This window comes from Somniosus microcephalus, chromosome 15 (assembly GCF_052327205.1).
Source record: "Somniosus microcephalus isolate GS21.2 chromosome 15, FLI_Smic_1.0, whole genome shotgun sequence".
In the NCBI taxonomy this organism is placed as follows: Eukaryota; Metazoa; Chordata; class Chondrichthyes; order Squaliformes; family Somniosidae; genus Somniosus; species Somniosus microcephalus.
The window spans coordinates 10554896-10574536 of NC_141001.1; positions in this window are offsets into that span (position 1 = coordinate 10554896).

Genomic DNA, 19641 nt, shown 5'->3' on the forward strand with positions numbered 1-19641 from the left:
CCCCTGTGAATAGTGACACTCCCGAGTCCCCCTGTGAATACTGATGTACTCCCAGAACTCCCTGTGAATACTGACATTCCTGGGACCCCTGTGAATACTGACACACTCCCGGAACACCCTGTGAATACTGACGTACTCCCAGGACACCCTGTGAATACTGACACACTCCCGGAACACCCTGTGAATACTGACGTACTCGCAGGAACCCCTGTGAATAGTGACATACTACCAGGAACCCCTGTGAATAGTGACATTCCAGGGATAACCTGTGAATACTGACATACTACCGGGACATCCTGTGAATACTGACACACTCCCAGAACCCACTGTGAATATTGACATACTACCAGGAACCCCTGTGAATAGTGACATTCCAGGGATAACCTGTGAATACTGACATACTACCGGGACATCCTGTGAATACTGACACACTCCTGGGAACCCTGTGAATACTGACACACTCCCGGGGACCCTCTGTGAATACTAACACATTCCCGGGATCCCCTGTGAATACTGACACACTCCCGGGACACCCTGTGAATACTGACACATTCCTGGGATCCCCTGTGAATACTGACACACTCCCGGGACACCCTGTGAATACTGACACACTACCGGGGACCCTCTGTGAATACTGACACACTGCCGGGGCCCCCTGTGAATACTAACACATTCCTGGGATCCCCTGTGAATACTGACACACTCCCGGGACACCCTGTGAATACTGACACACTACCGGGGACCCTCTGTGAATACTGACACATTCCTAGGACACCTGTGAATACTGACACTCTCCCGGGGACCCCAATGAATACTGACACACTCCCGGGACCCCAGTGAATACTGACATACTCCCGGGACTCCTGTGAATACTGACATTCCAGGGATACCCTGTGAATACTGACACCCTCCCGGGACCCCCTGTGAATACTGACACACTCCCGGGACCCCAGTGAATACTGAAAGACTCCCGGGGACCCCTGTGAATACTGGCACATTCCCGGGACCCCTGTGAATACTGACACTCCCGGCAGCCCCTTGTGAATACTGACACAATCCTGGGACACCCGCTGTGAATACTGACACTCCCGGTACTCCCCTATGAATACTGATACACTCCCGGTCCCACAGTGAATACGGTAACACTCCCAGAACCCCCTGACACAGCCCTGGAACCCCTATTAATACTGACACTCCCGGAACCCCCTGTGGATACTGACAAACTACCATGACCCCCTGTGAATACTGACACACTCCCGGAACCCCCGTGAATATTGACACACTCCCGGGCTACCTGTGAATACTGACACACTCCCGGAACCCCTTGTGAATACTGACACACCATCGGGACCCCCTGTGAATACTGACACACTCCCGGAACCCCTTGTGAATACTGACACACCATCGGGACCCCCTGTGAATACTGACACACTCCCGGAACCCCTTGTGAATACTGACACACCATCGGGACCCCCTGTGAATACGGACACACTCCCGGAATCCCCTGTGAATACTGACACACTCCTGGGACCCCTGTGAATAGAGACACTCCCAGGACCCCCTGTGAATACTGATGTACTCCCAGAACCCCCTGTGAATGCTGACAGATTCCCAGGACACCCTGTGAATACTGACACACTCCCGGAACACCCTGTGAATACTGACACACTCCCGGGATCCCCTGTGAATAATGACATTCCAGGGATGCCCTGTGAATACTGACAAACTCCTGGAAGCCCCTGTGAATACTGACACACTCCCGTGACCCTCTGTGAATACTGACATGCTCCCTGGAGACCCTCTATATACTCACACCCTCCCGGAACCCCCTGTGAATACTGGCATACTCCCGGAACCCCCTATGAATACTGACATACTCCCGGAACCCCCTATGAATACTGACACACTCCCGGGACCCCTGTGAATACTAGCATACTCCCGGAACCCCCTATGAATACTGATGCACTCCCGGGACCCCCTGTGAATTCTGGCACAATCCTGGGAACCCCTGTGAATACTGACACACTCCCGGGACCCCTGTGAATACTGACACACTCCCGGGACCCCCTGTGAATTCTGGCACAATCCTGGGAACCCCTGTGAATACTGACACACTCCCGGGACCCCTGTGAATACTGACACACTCCCGGGACCCCTGTGAATACTGACACACTCCCGGGACCCCTGTGAATACTGACACACTCCCGGGACCCCTGTGAATATTGACACACTCCCGGGACCCCCTGTGAATTCTGGCACAATCCTGGGAACCCCTGTGAATACTGACACACTCCCGGGACCCCTGTGAATACTGACACACTCCCGGGACCCCTGTGAATACTGACACACTCCCGGGACCCCTGTGAATACTGACACACTCCCGGGACCCCTGTGAATACTGACACACTCCCGGGACCCCTGTGAATACTGACACACTCCCGGCATACCTGTGAATAGTGACACACTGCCGGGATACCCTGTGAATACTGACACGCTCCCAGGACACCCTATGAATACTGACACACTGCCGGGACCCCCCGGTGAATACTGACATATTCCCGGGACCCCGTGAATACGGACACTCCTGGGACCCCTGTGAATACTAACATACTCCCAGAACCCACTGTGAATACTGACATACTACCAGGAACCCCTGTGAATAGTGACAATCCCGAGTCCCCCTGTGAATACTGATGTACTCCCAGAACTCCCTGTGAATACTGACATTCCTGGGACCCCTGGGAATACTGACACACTCCCGGAACACCCTGTGAATACTGACACACTCCCGGGACCCCCTGTGAATACTGACACATTCCTGGGACCCCTTTGAATACTGACACACTCCCGGGACCCCCTGCGAATACTGGCAACTCCCGGAACCCTCTGTGAATACTGACACACTCCCAGAACCCACTGTGAATACTGACATACTACCGGGAACCCCTGTGAATAGTGACACGCCCGAGTCCCCCTGTGCATACTGATGTACTCCCAGAACCCCCTGTGAATACTGACATTCCAGGGATAACCTGTGAATACTGACACACTACCGGGACATCCTGTGAATACTGACACACTCCTGGGAACCCTGTGAATACTGACACACTCCCGGGGACCCTCTGTGAATACTGACACACTACCGGGGCCCCCTGTGAATACTAACACATTCCCGGGATCCCCTGTGAATACTGACACGCTCCCGGGACACCCTGTGAATACTGACACACTACCGGGGACCCTCTGTGAATACTGACACATTCCTAGGACACCTGTGAATACTGACACTCTCCCGGGGACCCCAATGAATACTGACACACTCCCGGGACCCCAGTGAATACTGACATACTCCCGGGACTCCTGTGAATACTGACATTCCAGGGATACCCTGTGAATGCTGACACCCTCCCGGGACCCCCTGTGAATACTGACACACTCCCGGGACCCCAGTGAATACTGACACACTCCCGGGACCCCAGTGAATACTGAAAGACTCCCGGGGACCCCTGTGAATACTGACACATTCCCGGGACCCCTGTGAATACTGACACTCCCGGCAGCCCCTTGTGAATACTGACACAATCCTGGGACACCCGCTGTGAATACTGACACTCCCGGTACTCCCCTATGAATACTGACACACTCCCGGTCCCACAGTGAATACGGTAACACTCCCAGAACCCCCTGACACAGCCCTGGAACCCCTGTGAATACTGACACACTCCCGGAACCCCCTGTGAATACTGACACACTCTCGGAACCCCCTGAGAATAGTGACACTCCCGGGACCCCCTGTGAATACTGACAAACTCCCGGGACCCCCGTGAATACTGACACACTCCCAGACTACCTGTGAATACTGACACACTCCCGGAACCCCCTGTGTATACTGACACACTCCCGGAACCCCCTGTGTATACTGACACACTATCGGGACCCCCTGTGAATACTGACACACTCCCGGAACCCCTTGTGAATACTGACACACTACCGGAATCCCCTGTGAATACTGACACACTACCGGGACCCCCTGTGAATACTGACACACTCCCGGAACCCCCTGTGAATACTGACACACTATCGGGACCCACTGTGAATACTGACACACTCCCGGAACCCCTTGTGAATACTGACACACTCCCGGAACCCCTTATGAATACTGACACACTCCCGGAACCCCTTATGAATACTGACACACTACCGGGACCCCCTGTGAATACTGACACACTATCGGGACCTCCTGTGAATACTGACACACTCCCGGACCCCCCTGTTAATGCAGACACACCCCTGGAACCCCTGTGAGTACTGACACACTCCCAGGACCCCTTGAATACTGACACACTCCCGGGACCCCTTGAATACTCACACAATCCCGGGACCACCTGTGAATACTGACACACTCCCAGGACCCCATGTGAATGCTGACTCACACCCGGAACCCCCTGTGAATACTGACACACTACCGGGAGCCCCTGTGAATAGTGACACTCCCGGGACCCCCTGTGAATACTGACACACTACCGGGAGCCCCTGTGAATAGTGACACTCCCGGGACCCCCTGTGAATACTGACATTCTCCCTGGACACTCCCTATATACTCACACACTCCTGGGACCCCCTGTGAATACTGACACACTTCCGGAACCTCCTGTGAATACGGACACACTCTCGGGACCCCGTGAAATCGGCACACTCCTGGAACCCCCTATGAATACTGACACACTCCCACGACCCCTGTGAATAGTGACACACTCCCGGGACACCCTGTGAATACTGACACACTGCCGGAGCGCCCCTGTGAATACTGACATATTCCCGGGACCCCCTGTGAATACGGACACTCCTGCGACCCCTATGAATACTAACATACTCCCAGAACCCCCTGTGAATACTGACATACTACCGGGAACCCCTGTGAATAATGACACTCCCAGAACCCCCTGTGAATACTGACATTCCAGGGATACCCTGTGAATACTGACACACTCCCGGAACGCCCTGTGAATACTGACACACTCCCGGAACGCCCTGTGAATACTGACACACTCCCGGGACGCCCTGTGAATACTGACACACTCCCGGGACCCAGCGAATACTGACACTCTCCCGGGGACCCTCTGTGAATACTGACACACTCCCGGGACGCCCTGTGAATACTGACACACTCCCGGGACCCAGCGAATACTGACACTCTCCCGGGGACCCTCTGTGAATACTGACACACTCCCGGGATCCCTCTGTGAATACTGACACACTCCTGGAACCCTGTGAATACGGTAACACTCCCAGAACCCCCTGTTAATACTGACACACCCCTGGAACCCCTGTGAATACTGACACACTCCCAGAAACCCCTGTGAATACTGACATAATACTGGAACCCCCTGTGAATAATGACACACTCCCGGGACCCCCTGTGAATACTGACAAACTCATGGGATCCCTGTGAATGCTGATGCACTCCCGAAAGCCCCTGTGAATACTTACATAGTCCCGGGTCCCCCTGTGTATATGGACACTCCCGGGACCCCTTTGAATATTGAGGCACTCCCGGGACCTCTGTGAATACTGACACACTCTCTGGACCCCAGTGAATACTGACACACTCCCGGGGCCCCTGTGAATACTGACACACTCCCGGGATCCCCTATAGATACTGACAAACTCCCGGGACCCCCTGTGAATACTGACACACTCCAGCGGCCTCCTGTGAATACTGACATACACCCGGAACCCCCTGTGAATACTGACACACTCCCAGGACCCCCTATAGATACTAACACACTCCCAGGACCCCCTGCGAATACTGACACACTCCCGGGTCCCACTGTGAACACTGACATACTCCCGGAACCCCCTGTGAATACTAACACACTCCAGGGGCCACCTGTGAATACTGACACACTCCCGGGTCCCCCTGTGAATACTGACATACTCCCAGAATGCCCTGTGAATACAGGCACACTCCCGCAACTCCCTGTGAAGAGTGACACACTTCCGGGACCCCCGTGAATACTGACAAACACCAGGGACCCCCTGTGAATACTGATACACTCCCAGAACGCACTTTGAATACTGACACACTCCCGGGACCCCTGTGAATATCGACACACTCCCGGGACACCCTGTGAATAATTACAAACTCCCGGGACACCCTATGAATACTGACACACTCCTGGAACCCCCGTGAATAATGACACACTCCAGGGACCCCCCTGTGAATAATGACATATTCCCAGGACCCCCTGTGAATACGGACTCTCCTGGGACCCCTGTGACTACTGACACAATCCCGGGACCCTCTGTGAATACTGACACACTCCCGGGACCCTCTGTGAATACTGACACACTCCCGGGACCCCAGTGAATACTGACACACTCCCGGGGACCCCCTGTGAATACTGACACACTACCAGGAACCTCTGTGAATACTGACATTCCCGGGATCCCGTGAATACTGACACACTCCAGCAACTCCCTGTGAATAATGACACACTTCCGGGACCCCCGTGAATACTGACACACACCATGGACCCCCTGTGAATACTGATACACTCCCAGAATGCACTTCGACTACTGACACACTCCCATGACCCCTGTATATATATATAAAAGAAGAACGCGCAGAGCACAGCCAGGGCTCACGGGCTGAACAGGGTCCGCGGGGCGAAGAAAGGGGAGTGCGGGAGACACCATTGAGCCGCAGAGAAGAAGGAAGAGCGCGGGAGACGCCATTTTTAGAAGCCGCAGTAGAGAAGAAGGGCGAGCGCGGGAAGGAAGGAAAGCGAGGGAGACGCCATTTCGTGCCAGCGGAGAAGAAGGGGAAGTGCGGGAGGCACCATTTTTGACAGTTAACTCACACCCAAGGATGCCGAAGGGTGGCAATATCTCTACATTCGACAATGAAGTCGAAGATTGGGCGACATATGTGGAACGTATTGAGGTGTACTGCCGGGCGAATGAAGTGCCAGATGCTAATAAAGCACTGGTTCTGTTAAATTCCATGTGTGCAAAAACTTATGGGTTACTGCGAAATCTAATAACCCCAGAGAAGCCGGTAAACAAGAATTTTGAAAGCATAGTAGAAATCCTACAGGACCACTTAAACCCCACACCGCTGCTGATAGCAGAACGATTTAAGTTCCATAAAAGGAACCAACACAAAGATGAAAGCAATGCTGAGCACCTAACAGAACTGCGCAATCTATCGAAACACTGCCAGTTTGGAGCGGGACTAGCAGATACGTTAAGGGACAAATTTGTGTGTGCGCTACAAAGTGAAGGAACCCAGAAACGGCTTCTATCAGAAAAGGACCTTACGCTGGACAAAGCTTTCAGTATGGCAGTATCACACGAAGCAGCCGCAAGGGGGGCTGCAGAGATACAACGGAGACCGCAAGAATATGGCACCAATGAAATGTCCTATGGAACAGGGAAGTGCTATCGCTGCGGCAGAACAACACATGACCAGAAAGATTGTTGGTTCAAGGACCAAGTGTGCAGACACTGTGGGAAAGCAGGACACATAGCAAGAGTCTGCAGGTCTGGGAAGAAAACCAACAGTAAGAAATCTCCACAGGAGAAGTACAAAAAGGTACACCAGGTGATGGACAGTGGTTCAGACGAACAGAAAAGTGACACAGACTCCGGAAGCAAGGAGCTGGGTTGTCTGAAACTACATAAGGTAACAGAAATGGAGGATCACCAGACTATCTGGGTTACACTCAAGATAGACGGAGTCCAAGTGAAAATGGAATTGGACACAGGGTCAGCTCTAACAGTCATAAATCAAAGAGACTACAAGCGGCTATTTTCACACATACCCTTTAAAGCTACAGAGATTGTCTTGAAGACGTATACGGGGCAAAAGGTCTACCCCAAAGGAAAAATAAGGGTGAAAGTGACATATAAAGGCCAGGAAATAGCTAAAATGGATATATATGTATTGCCAGATGGAGGACCACCACTGCTAGGACGTGACTGGATCCGGAAGATACAATTAGATTGGCATTCCATACAGGCACTGAAGGTTGAGGCCAAAAAGGATGACGACTTCACACCTGGATGACTGTCAAAAATGCTAACTGACGCAAAAGAAGTGTTCCAGGAGGGACTAAACATAGAAACATAGAAACTAGGAGCAGGAGTAGGCCATTCGGCCCTTCGAGCCTGCTCCGCCATTCAACGTGATCATGGCTGATCGTCCAAATTTCCCACCTGATCCCCGTAACCCCTGCACCAACACATATCCCACCCTATCCCCGTAACCCCACGTATTTAATCCCCTAAAATTAAGGGCCAATTTATCATAGCCAATCAACCTAACCCACACATCTTTGGACTGTGGGAGGAAACCGGAGCAAACCCACGGAGAATGTGCAAGCTCCACACAGACAGTCACCCGAGGCCGGATTTGAACCCAGGTCCCTGGCACTGTGAGGCAACAGTGCTAACCACTATGCCACCGTGCTAGGAACACTAAAAGGAATAACAGCAATGATTAAAAGAGAGGAAAATACAAGCCCAAAGTTTCTGAAGGCCAGACCAGTGCCTTATGCGATCAGACCAGCTGTTGAAGCAGAGCTGGAAGGGTTGGAACGTTCAGGAGTACTGTCCAAAGTGGACTGGAGTGAGTGGGCTACACCCATCATTCCTGTAATGAAGAGGTCGTTGAGTAATACGCCTGGGGAACCAAAGAAGGTCCGCATCTGTGGGGATTTTAAGGTGACAGTGAACCCAGTCCTCCATACGGTACAATACCCACTTCCACGAATTGAGGATATTTTCACCTCGCTATCTGGAGGTAAACGCTTCACCAAAATTGATCTAGCCCAGGCGTACTTGCAAATGGAGGTAGAAGAAGCTTCGAAACAATACCTTACGACCAACACTCATAAAGGTCTCTATCAATACAACCGGCTGGTGTTTGGAGTAGCCTCGGCTCCGGCTATCTGGAAAAGGGCGATGGATCAGGTCCTGCAAGGGAGTCCAGGGACCCAGTGTTATTTGGACGACATCTTGGTCATGGGCGAAAATGACCGTGGTCACCTCGCCAACTTGGAGAAGGTGCTCACCAGATTAAAGGAGTATGGGCTACGAGCTAATCGCCACAAGTGTGAGTTTTTCCAGAAACAGATCTCGTATTGTGGCCACGTCATCGATGAAGAGGGGTTACATAAGTCCCCTGACAAGATTGAGGCAGTAGTCAAGGCTCCAGCACCGGAAAATGTGTCACAACTGAGGTTGTTCCTCGGGCTGGTAAACTACTACCACAAGTTCTTACCAAATTTGTCTACGGTATTACACCCACTGAACACCCTACTGCAAACAGGGGTACCATGGAACTGGGATGACGAACGTAGACGAGCTTTCCAGAAGTGTAAAGAATTGATCACATCAAAAGAGGTGTTGGTCCATTTCAACCCAGTACTACCAATTCGTTTGGCATGTGATGCATCACCCTATGGTATTGGAGCGGTGCTGTCGCACAAATTCCCAGACGGGTTGGAGAGGCCAGTAGCCTTTGCGTCTTGGTCACTAACCTCAGCCGAGCGCAACTACGCCCAGATTGACAGGGAGGCCCTCAGCCTAATATGGGGAGTAAAAAAATTCAACCATTATCTGCATGGGCAGAAGTTCACCTTGCTGACTGACCACCAACCACTTGTCTCCATCTTTAATCCTAAGAAGGGTGTTCCAGTGATGACTGCACAGCGGTTACAAAGATGGTCCCTGTTTCTAGGGGCGAATCAATATGAAATAGAATATAAAGGCACGAAACAGCATGGGAACGCTGATGGGCTATCGCGCCTGCCACTGCCTACTGTGGAGGAAGCACCAGCAGTGGACCCTATCGAGATATTTTATTCATCAATAATTGAACGATTGCCAGTAACAAACGCGGATAAAGAGAAGGAGACCCGCAATGATCCGACGCTGTCGCGGGTATATGAATTGACAGTGAGGGGATGGCCAACACATGGCGACTCACTATTGCCAGCGTTCTCATCCAGAAGAGAACAGCTGTCAGTATGCCAGGGGACAGTGATGTGTGGATCCAGAGTGGTGATTCCACCCAAGTTAAGGGAGAGAGTGCTAAATGAGCGACATGAAGGTCATCTGGGGGGAGTGAAAATGAAAAGCCTTGCTAGGGCTTATGTGTGGTGGCCGGGAATCGATCAACAAATCGAAGACCTAACTAAGAGCTGCTTAGGATGCCAGAAGGTCCAAAATGCACCACCACATGCCCCTCTACACCCATGGGAGTGGCCCTCCTCTCCATGGCAATGGGTGCATATGGATTTCGCTGGTCCATTCATGGACTCAATGTTCTTAATAGCAGTGGATGCTCATTCAAAGTGGCCTGAGGTGATAAAAATGTCTTCAACCACTACAGAGAAAATGATTGCAGTCCTACGGACCATATTTGCCAGAAACGGTTTGCCAGAGCAGATCTGCTCTGATAATGGACCACAGTTTGTGTCCGACGAGTTCCAAAAATGTATGAAAAGGAATGGGGTAAGGCATTACACATCCGCCCCGTATCATCCAGCCACAAATGGATTGGCTGAGAGGTTCGTACAAACCTTTAAGAAGGCGATAAAGGCCATGTGCGACGATGAAATTCCACTACAGCATAAGATGGACAATTTCTTATTAGCCTACCGAAATGCGACACATGCAGTTACCAACCAGACCCCGGCCATGATGTTCTTTAACCGAAGGTTGAGCTCTCGTCTGGACTTGCTCAGACCAAATGTGCGAAGAAATGTTGAGGACAAACAATTCCAGCACATCAATGAGAAGCCGACAAGGAGCTTCAATGTAGGGCAACCAGTCTTGGCCTGTGACTATCGAACAGAGAAATGGCAACCCGGAACGATATGTACAAGGCAGGGGCCATTAATGTACACAGTGGATGTCGGGGAGAACATTGTGAGACGCCACGTCGATCAGATCTTAGCGTCACAGGAACGCGTCAACCCCATGTCTCGAGGACCTGGGGATGAACCCAACATACCGGTAGCATCTACTTCAGACCCAGTAGCAGTGGAACCCGATGAACTACCCGATGAAAGGGGGTCAGAATCGCCTCTGCACCAAGAACAAGAACCTCCGGAAAGGCGCTATCTCGAAAGGGTCAGGAAGCCGCCCCAAAGACTGAATCTATAAATGGACTTTTGTTGTTTAATGTACATGTTGAAATGTTAATTGTTATTTGAATATTAGGGGTACTACTAATCTAAAAGGGGAGGAATTGTAGTGTATGTGCCTTTAAGTCAGAACTACTTTTACAGCTCCTGTATACTGTAGTACCGGCAGTGACCACACCGGTATATAAGCTTTGCGCATGCCTCTGTACCCCCAGTCTTGAGACTACCCTCCTCCAGTAAAGACCTGTTTATTGTTCATGTACAGCATCCGTGTGATTATTAATAACAGCATATCCACTGAACAACGGATCCAACACCTATGAATACTGACATAACACCGGGAACCCCTGTGGATACTGACATACTCCCAGAATCCCCTGTGAATATTGACACACTCCCAGGACCGCTGTGAATACTGACACACTCCCAGGACCCCTGTGAATACTGACACACTCCCAGGAAACCCGGAGAATACTGACGCACTCCCAGGACCCTCTGTGAATAATGACACACTCCCGGGAAACCCGGAGAATACTGACGCACTCCCGGGAGCCCTGTGAATACTGACACACTCCCGGGTCCCCTTAGAATACTGACAAACATCCGGCAAACCTGTGAATACTGATACACTCCCAAAACCCCCTGTGAATACTGACACAATACCGGGACCCCCTGTGAATACTGACACACTCCTGGGACTCCCTGTGAATACTGACAGACTCCTGGGACTCCCTGTGAATACTGACACATTCCTGGGACTCCCTCTAAATACTGACACACTCCTGGGACTCCCTGTGAATACTGACAGACTCCTGGGACTCCCTGTGAATACTGACACATTCCTGGGACTCCCTGTGAATACTGACACACTCCTGGGAGTCCGTGAATACTGACACACTCCCAGGACACCCTGTGAATACTGACATACACCCGGGAACACCTGTAAATACTGACACCCTCCAGGGGACCCCTGTGAATACTGACACACTCCCAGAACGCACTTTGAATACTGACACGCTCCCGGGACCCCTGTGAATACTGACACACTCCTGGGACCGCTGTGAATACTGACACACTCCTGGGACCCCTGTGAATACTGACACACTCACAGGAGCTCTGTGAATACTGACACACACCCGGGACCCCTGTGAATAGTGACACACTCCCGGGATACCCTGTGAATAACGACACACTCCCGGGACACACTGTGAATACTGACACACTCCCAGGACCGCCTGTGAATACTGACACACTCCTGAGACCCCTGTGAATACTGACACACTCCCGGGACCCCTGTGAATACTGACACACTCATGGGAGCCCTGTGAACAGTGACACACTCCCGCGACTCCCTGTGAATACTGACACACTACCGGGACCCCCTGTGAATACTGACACACTCCCGGGACCGCCTGTAAATACTGACACACTCCCGGGACCCCCTGTGAATACTGACACACTCCTGGGACCCCTGTGAATACTGACATATTCCCGGGAACCCCTGTGAATACTGAAACACTCCCAAGACTCCTGTGAATACTGATACACTCCCGGGATACCCCTGTGAATACTGACACACTCCCGGGATGCCCCTGTGGATACTGACACACTCCCGGGACCCCTGTGAATACTGAAACACTCCCGCAACCCCTGTGAATACTGACACACTCCCGGGACACCCCTGTGAATACTGACACACTCCCGGGACGCCCTGTAATTGCTGACAAACTCCTGGGACCCCCATGAATACCGACACACTCCTGCGACCCCCATGAATACTGACACACTCCCGGGACCCCTGCGATTACTGACACACACCGGGGCCCCTGTGAATACTGAAACACTCCCGCGACCCCTGTGAATACTGACACACTCCCGGGACCCCCCACGATTACTGACACACTCCCGGGCCACCTGCAAGTACTGTTTATCTTGCTGTATACTTACTGCAGACTTGTACAGTATTCCTCCATCCATTCAGGAGCAGTCCCTTTGCTGCACATGCCCGAGCATATGACCCCAGGGCTTGGCACAGAAAGTCCTGTGTCCATTTATAGTTACACGTCTCAAACTGACATTTCTGAAGAAGGATATAAACAGCAAAATTTAAATTCAAGTAAGTTCTAGAAAACTCTAATTACAGATCATTTTTAAGCACTGCCTTATGAACCTGTTTAGTGCAAGAGGTGAATGAACCATGCGAAGAACAGTCCGGGTGTCACCACAATCCTGGACTGAATCTACACAGGAGGACCTGGAAGATTTCAAACTGAAGTAACCGAACGAGCGAGATGAAACTGAACTGTGAATTTCAGATGGGTTATGATTTTGGGGTCTGTTTGATGTCCGTTTGATCTGACGTTCAGGGTGGCTGGCATTTGGTAGTTTTTTTGGGAGTGGGATGGGCCCACAATGCAAATACTCAGAGTAAAGTGTGTGAGCATCAGCCCTTATTATGTAAATGAGTCGTCTCACTCAGTGGCTGTCGGTGCAGCCCGGAGCAGCTGCTCATTCTAATCTTTCTGCGCTTTGTTTCAACCATCCTTCCTGCACCATTCACTGCCGGGTGGCTGAATGTGAAAGCAGGCGGGCAGGCAGGCTGGCAATGTGCTGCCAACCCTTTACCAATGCCACTCTGTTACAGACCATCAGAGACCTGCCGAACCCACTGCTGGTGGGGAAGTGCCGGCCTTCAACAGGCTGGGATCAGGAACTCAGTGAGTGATGAACACATCCCAGCACCAGTGAGACCATTCAACACAATACTCTGCAACCACAGCAACAGGCTGATTTCTGCCGTTCTACCACATGTTTTATTTACATTTTGCTTTCAAGATCAAATTGCCAATTCATCACGTGCTGAAAGGCACGTGCAGTTGCATTCAATTTAGCTCAGAGCTCACCCAAGAAACACAATGGAAGACAATCCGGGATTTCCTCTCTGATATGGCAGCAGAGCGGGAGCAGCTCCAAGGAAAGCCCTGACCAATCACTGCACACGAAGGAAAGTGCCAAGCAGAACTAAGTGGAGGGATTAACAAATTATCTGCCCGAAGGATTGTCTCAGAACTGCATCAATTCTTCATTCACAAATAGAGAGATATGGCTCTCAGGTTGGGAACAGTGAACAACAGGGTGAGATTCTATCTGCAGCCAGAGCTGGGAGACGTGAGCTGCATGGACTGAAGTTCACAGATTTGTATTCCTTGTTTCAAACATTATTGGCTACAGCAAATACCATGGCAATGGGTGCATGTTATTGGGCAGATTTTATAAATTTGTAAAATTATCCTTAAAATCTAAGTGCACCATGAATTCAAATCATTACTGAAAAATATATCAATAAATGAACAAATACAGTGAGTTCTAAAACTGTGCTGGGTCCTGGTAAAAGCAAGAACGTTGTCACCTTTTCAAATGGCAGAGGATCCACTAAATTATGGCATCTTCCAAAAATGCTCGTCACATCCACCAGCAGATGGCATTTGTTTGGAGGGTAACGCCCTGTTAAATAAAACATCAAATATATTCTGTAACTGATGTATGATAAACCCTTTAATAGCATATATATTTGTTCATCAAGGATAGCTCTGGCAAATGGAACACTGATTAGCAATGTCAGAATCAAACAATCCCAGGGCAGGTACAACACGGGTTAGATACAGAGTAAAGCTCCCTCTAAACTGCCCCATCAAACACTCCCAGGGCAGGTACAGCACAGGTTAGATACAGAATAAAGCTCCCTCTACACTGTCCCATCAAACACCCTCAGGTCAGGTACAGCATGGATAGACACAGAGTAAAGCTCGCTTTACACTGTCCCATCAAACACTCTCAGGGCAGTTAAAGCGCGGGTTAGATACAGAGTAAAGCTCCCTCTAAAATGTCCCATCAAAACACTCCCAGAGCAGTTACAGCACATTTTAGATACAGAGTAAAGCTCCCTCGACACTATCCCATCAAACACTCTCAGGGCAGGTAAAGCACAGCTTCGTACAGAATAAAGATCCCTCTACACTGCCCCATCAAACACTCCCATGGCAGGTACAGCACACGTTAGATAAAAAGTAAAGCTCTCTCTACACTGTCCCATCAAACACTCCCAGAGCAGGTACAGCACAGGGTTAGATACAGAGTAAAGCTTCCGCTACACTGTCCCATCAAACACTTCCAAGCAGGTACAGCACAGGTTAGATACAGAGTAAAGCTCCCTCTACACTATCCCATCAAACACTCCCAGGGCAGGTACAGCACGGGTTAGATACAGAGTAAAGCTCCCTCTACACTGTCCCATCAAACATTCCCAGGGCTGGTACAGCACGGGTTAGATACAGAGTAAAGCTCCCTCTACACTATCCCATCAAACACTCCCAGGGCAGGTACAGCACGGGTTAGATACAGAGTAAAGCTTCCTCGACAGTGTCCCATCAAACACTCCCAGGGCAGGTACAGCACGGGTTAGATACAGAGTAAAGCTTGCTCTACACTGTCCCATCAAACACTCCCAGAGCAAGTAAAGCACGGGTTAGACAAAGAGTAAAGCTCCCTCTACACTGTCGCATCAAACACTCCCAGGACAGGTACAGCACGGGTTAGATACAGAGTAAAGCTCCCTCTAAACTCTCCCATCAAACACTCCCAGGGCAGGTAAAGCACAGGTTAGATACAGAGTAAAGCTCCCTCTACACTGTCCCATCAAACACTCCCACGGCAGGTACAGCACGGGTTAGATACAGAGTAAAGCTCCCTCTAAACTCTCCCATCAAACACTCCGAGGGCAGGTAAAGCACGGGTTAGATACAGAGTAAAGCTCCCTCTACACTGTCCCATCAAACACTCCCAATGCAGGTACAGCATGGGTTAGATACAGTGTGACATAAGGAAACTACTAGGAACTTGGTCTAAGCATTAAACAATAGTTTAATCAACTGTTTTCCAACATGGAGGTCTAGTTGTGTCCTTCACTAGTTCCTGTTAAAGAATGTCCTGAGCAAGCTGGGCCCATGCCCGAGTATTTATACTCTCCCTGGACAGCGCCACCAGTAGGCTGCCCAGTATCATTTCATAAGTCATTTCCACCTGAATGACAAGATTCATGTCACATAGTAAAGCTCCCTCTACACTGTCCCATCAAACACTCCCAGGGCGGGTACAGCATGGGTTAGATACAGAGTAAATCTCCCTCTATACTGTCCCATCAAACACTCCCTGGGCAGATACAGCATGGGTTAGATACAGAGTAAAGCTCCCTCTACACTGTCCCATCAAACACTCCCAGAGCAGGTACAGCATGGGTTAGATACAGAGTAAAGCTCCCTCAACACTGTCCCCACAAACACTCCCAGGGCAGGTACAGCACGGCTTAGATACAGAGTAAAGCTCCCTCTACACTGTGCCATCAGACACTCCCAGGGCAGGTACAGCACAGGTTAGATACAGAGTAAAGCTCCCTCTACACTGTCCCCACAAACACTCCCAGGGCAGGTACAGCACGGCTTAGATACACAGTAAAGCTCTCTCTACACTGTCCCATCAAACACTCCCAGGCAGGTACAGCATGGGTTAGATACAGAGTAAAGCTCCCTCGACACTGTCCCCACAAACACGCCCAGGGCAGGTACAGCACGGCTTAGATACAGAGTAAAGCTCCCTCGACACTGTCCCCACAAACACTCCCACGGCAGGTGCAGCACGGCTTAGATACAGAGTAAAGCTCCCTCTACACTGTGCCATCAGACACTCCCAGGGCAGGTACAGCACAGGTTAGATACAGAGTAAAGCTCCCTCTACACTGTCCCCACAAACACTCCCAGGGCAGGTACAGCACGGCTTAGATACAGAGTAAAGCTCCCTCTACACTGTCCCATCAGACACTCCCAGGGCAGGTACAGCACAGGTTAGATATAGAGTAAAGCTCCCTCTACACTGTCCTCACAAACACTCCCAGGGCAGGTACAGCACGGGTTAGATACAGAGTAAAGCTGCCTCTACACTGTCCCATCAAACACTCCCAGGGCAGTCCAGCACTGATTAGATACAGAGTAAAGCTCCCTCTAAACTGTCCCATCAAACACTCCCAGGCAGGTACTGCACGGGTTAGATACAGAGTAAAGGTCTGATGTGCCTTCAATAACCACAAAACTGGAAGTTATAGACTTTAACAAGTTGGCTTTTAATCACTAAGATCAGAGCTAACATCTCAACACACCGACTGGCTCACAGGAATGAGTCATACAGATCCTGAGATCTTTAAGTAAGAGAAGTCAGGGGCGGAGCCAAGAGCCAAGACCTGGAACCTTCCAGGTTAGTCAGGAAAGAGGAAGTGAAACTATACACAGTGTGGGGGAGGGTAATATACATGAGTGCAAAACGAATACAGGCACGACAAGCAGATTTCATTACATTCACCCCTTCTTTAGATTTAGTCCATCGGGGTGATGTTTCTTAAAAGTTGGTATAAGTGAGTCTGTCAGGAGGTTTTGCGCTTCTCAGTGATCGGCGCAAAGCCGGTTGGGGTGCCTCTAGGGGAGTGGATTCTGGTTCTTCCGCTGTCCGGGTCTCCGCAGTGTCTTCCAGGTTATCTGCAGTGTCCTCCAGGTTAAAGTTGGGTATTGATACCTCTGGGCGTCCTGTCTCTTTTTGGTGTAGGTCTTCCTCGGGTAGTCTCTCATCGTTCTCTCCGCTCCCCGAGGGAGCGAGGTCTTTTATGGAAACAGTGTCCTCTCGCCCGTCAGAGTATTCGATATAGGCGTACTGAGGGTTTGCATGGAGGAGCTGTACCTTTTCCACAAGGGGGTCCGTTTTATGGCCTCTCACGTGCTTCCGCAATAGTACTGTCCCCGGAGACGTCAGCCACGCGGGTAGAGATATGCCCAAGGTGGATTTCTGGGGGAAAACTAACATTTTTTCGTGAGGGGTAGCATTAGTGGCTGTACATAACAGAGACCTTATGGAGTGGAGCACGTCTGGGAGGACTTCCTGCCAGCGGGAGGTCGGAAGGCCTTTTGACTTTAAGGCTAACGTGACAGCCTTCCAAACAGTAGCATTCTCCCTTTCCACTTGCCCATTACCCCGGGGGTTGTAGCTAGTGCTTCTGCTAGTGGCTATCCCCTTTGAGAGCAAGAACTGGCGCAGTTCGTCACTCATAAATGACGTCCCCCTATCGCTGTGTATGTAGTTCAGCATGCCAAACATGCAGAATAGATTACAGAGACACTTGATGACCGTGGCACTGGTCATGTCTGGGCAGGGAATGGCGAAGGGGAAGCGGGAATATTCATCGATGATATTGAGGAAGTATACGTTACGGTCAGCAGAGGGAAGGGGTCCCTTGAAGTCCAGACTTAGGCGCTCGAATGGCCGTGTGGCTTTGATAAGGTGTGCACGGTCAGGCCTGTAGAGACGAGGCTTGCATTCCGCACAGATGCGGCAGGCTCTGGTCATTGCCCTGACCTCCTCGATGGAGTGGGGCAGATTGCGGAACTTTATAAAATGGTATAGTCGGGTGACCCCTGGGTGACAGAGGTCGTTGTGGAGACCCTGTAATTTGTCCGTATGAATGCTGGCACACATTCCCCGCGATAGGGCGTCTGGGGGTTCATTAAGGGCTCCCGGCCTGTACATAATATCATCGTCGAACGTGGATAGTTCGATCCTCCACCTGAGTATTTTGTCATTCTTGATTTTCCCCCTTTGTTTGTTATTAAACATGAAAGCCACCGACCGCTGGTCGGTGAGCAGGGTGAAACGTTTGCCGGTTAGGTAGTGTCTCCAGTGCCGCACTGCCTCCACTATAGCCTGTGCCTCCTTCTCGACAGAAGAGTGCCTGATTTCAGGTCCCTGAAGGGTTCGGGAGAAGAAGGCCACAGGTCTCCCAGCCTGATTGAGGGTCGCAGCTATGGCAAAGTCTGACGCATCGCTTTCGACTTGAAAGGGAATGCTTTCGTCCACTGCACACAGTGCAGCCCTTTCAATGTCCTGTTTGATACTGGTGAAAACCTCCCGAGCTTCAGCTGATAGTGGGAAGGACGTCGATTTAATGAGGGGTCGGGCCTTATCAGAGTAATTGGGCACCCATTGGGCATAGTACGAAAAAAATCCCAGGCACCTTTTTAAAGCTTTGGGATTGTGTGGCAGGGGCAGTTCCTTTAGGGGGCGTAATCGGTCAGGGTCCGGTCCAATTACCCCATTTTCCACCACACAGCCGAGGATACAGAGACGGGTTGTGTTGAAGACACATTTGTCTTCGTTGTAGGTTAGATTCAGCTTTAGGGCAGTTTTTAAAAATCTCGCAAGATTTAGATCGTGGTCTTGCTGGTTGTGCCCGCAGATAGTGACATTGTCCAGATAGGGGTAGGTAGCTTGTAGTTTATTCTCGTCAACCATGCGGTCCATCTCACGTTGGAAGACCGAGACCCCATTTGTTACCCCGAAGGGCACTCTGAGAAAATGGTAGAGGCGTCCGTTCGCCTCAAAGGCGGTGTAT